A 3393-nucleotide genomic window follows, 5' to 3' on the forward strand; every position below is an offset into this window, starting at 1 on the left:
TGTTATAGACCCCTACTATCATTATCACCACAGACAAAATTATCGATTCCTGTGATATTTCATTAAAATACAATTAAAAGAATCGTAGACATGTTCTTATCGCTCCTGTAGCAAATGATTGTCATGCAAAGAAATTATAACATTAAGTAAAGTTGCATACTCATTGGACAAATAAAGAATGTCATATATTTAATTAAATTTAAGTTATATTCATCTATGAATTTGTGCGTATTAGCTAAAATGTTGTGATACAAAATCTAATTTTCCTTGTTCCAAAGTGAAGAATGTGTTTCTATAATAAATCTAAGTATAAGGTTGAAAATGTTGTTCCGAGCATTGGAGTAGTTTTTACATAAAACAAAGTACTGATATGAACTTTGCTTTCGACAGAAGCAGCCAGGTTTATCTATGATATTTCGTCTAAATAAATCGTAATCATTTTTGCACCTAACTTATTTCTTTATTAAGTATGAATTGTATTAACATATAGAATTTACCATAAAATATCCGCATACTGGGGTTCGTGTGATCTACACAACATATTTTCAGCTATATCAATGATAAAAAATAAATAGATAAATAAATTAAAAAATAATAATAATAGAAAAATAGATTTTTTTTTTTACAAAGGCCTTAAAACAGAACCCTGAGATACATTTGCATATATAACTGTATTAGATCACAGAGTTTACGATTATTGCGAGCCGAGGGTTTTTCGGTCCACTCCGCTACCCACAAACTGTTTGTGGAGGAGCGGAATATGTTTGTAATTTAAAAATTCAAAGGATCAAAAGGAACCATCTTCATCTTGAAAATATGGACTCCAAAATTACATAAATCATTTCTAAAGCCTCCCTTTTGAGCACCGTTGGTTCTGTTGTGCAGATAGTACTATGATACAGACACCTTCAGACACCCCCCCCCCCCGCCCCCCAACAGCGAAAAAATCATGGGTGCAAGAAAGACAAAGTTTTTTCTCCCAGCATTTTGGTTCCTTAATGACAACGAGTGACCTACTTTAAAAATTACCTAGTGTAGGACATCTCTTCGGTGGATCTTGAGGAGGTTTTCGAGGTTGCACCCCCCCCCACCCCTACACACATACTCTCTAGTTAAAAAATATTAAAAATGTTAACCATAAGTCTTTTTCTGCTGAGTCTGCAGCCCTATACGTTATGATCAGAATAGGTACCATCTCCTCATGAATGCGTGATGACCTTTTAGATTAAATGAATGAATAAATAAAACATTTAGTAGTGCTAGACGCAATTCCACCCTGCGGCCAGCGTATTACAATTTCGGAGTCACGGTGATGCATGTACACATCCAAGACTGTAACCTCAGTAACGGAAGTCGCAGCTTACTTCCGCGTGTGAGGCACTGTATTCCAGGATGCACAGACTTACGAACCCCATCTTACAGATCCTAATTCTATTCATTCCGTGCTGTTTAATTTCAGGTAGCATTTTCACTGCGACGTACAAGGTTGAAATCTTGGCGAAATTAGAATGTAACTTAATCAGTGGTCTTTTGAAATATGTTGAACGCCACCAGAATTTCTCCAGGGCGGTAAAACCGGGTATTCAGAGGTAAGCAACGCAGTGAATTATGTTTTATAAACCAATAGTGTAGGCATAAAATGCCGATTATCTTTTGGTACAATGTATATTTGGAGCTTTGTTTGGATAACATTTTAAATAATGCATGTGTGTAAAGAATCCACATTTTTGTCCTGCACTGTACATAAATAGTGCCACTCCAAAGTATTTATGTTTGCATTGTAATTAACAACCTGTGGTATTTTTACATTTAATGGAAATTCGTATAAATCATGTAAAGTGTTAGAAAATAACACCAAAAACCAATTACTAAATAAAGAAATTAAAGCATTGATTTAAAAAAAAACCCACCCCGATATTGGTAAATAAAAAAACTATATCATTACATAAAAGTCTAAATCATTGAATAAAAAATGGTAATATCAAATAAAATCAAAATTGGATAACAACTCAACTTTATTAAGCTTCTCCATCGTCAACTTCTCATATTTATGTAGTAATATTCCATTATCACCTGCATATGTTGTTTATGTCGCTCAACTGATTCGATATGCATGCTCTGCGTATGATCAGGTTTTAAATCGAGGCATGCTATTGGCAAATAAGTTGATGTTACAAGGGTTTCAACGGTCTCGTTCAAAGTCAGCATTTCGAAAATTCTTTGGTTGTTATAACAATCTAGTTTGCCAATACAACCTGTCATTGGGCCAAATGCTGTCTTGCGTGTTTCATACCGATTGTTAGGCCGTTCTTGGCAAACTGATTCTGACTACGGATAACTCCATTTACCCGATCAAGATAGAGGGTTCATGGCGTGTGTGACCGGTAGATAGGGGAAGCTTACTCCTCTTAAGCACCTGATCCCATCTCTGATATATCCAGGGATTCGTGTTTGCCCAACTCATAATTTTGTATTGCTTATAGTAGTTATGCGATTGATTTTCACCTTTTCATTAGAGGGAGTGACGTAATTCGCCGTCAGCGACGATTGAACCGGGGTCACCTGAGGAACGTTAAAGCAAGACCAAAATATGTAAACGATCCTTACATATGCAGGACTAGCTGACATCTAAAAATTTAATTTCTATCAATTTTTTGGCATGTAATTCCGTTTCTCATTTCGAAATTTAATTCGAATATTTTCGTTTTTATCTAATCAATAATTTTGTTTGTTTGATATTCGTAGGATTGGTTAACTATATATCGTTAACCGATTGGTGACTGTATTATCTGCCATAATACTATTCATCTCATTGCGATCCAGCCTCACCCTCCAACACCTCCCAAATGCACCAACATAGTAAAGTTGAAGTGTGTTGTAGTAACATACATATGCTCCGTATGGGACGTATGGGTTGTCCCATGGTTTAAAAATAAATATAAATAAATAAGGACCATATAAACAACTAAGCATATAATTCGGGTTTTCTATCGTGTATAACTATATGTTTATCAATATTACTAATTATTGCTAATTATTACCTTCTATTAAAATCCATGGATAGTATTATGGCAGATAATACAGTCACCAATCGGTTAACGATATATAGTTAACCAATCCTACGAATATCAAACAAACTAATATTTTCGTTTTTATCTAATCAATAATTTTGTATTGTATTCAGTAATCTCGTTTATATAATGATTTAAATTCTTTTCTTATTACATGTATATAATTTTTTTTTTTATCTTTTATTTAAAAATACTTATTTCATAATGCAAACATACATCATAACAATCATAATGCATATCATACATCAGAAAGATCAGAAAAATTCATTTTTCCATTTCATATAATGCATACATGATAATAATAGTGATGCATTTCAAAATA

Source organism: Ostrea edulis, chromosome 2, assembly GCF_947568905.1.
Source record: "Ostrea edulis chromosome 2, xbOstEdul1.1, whole genome shotgun sequence".
Taxonomy (NCBI): Eukaryota; Metazoa; Mollusca; class Bivalvia; order Ostreida; family Ostreidae; genus Ostrea; species Ostrea edulis.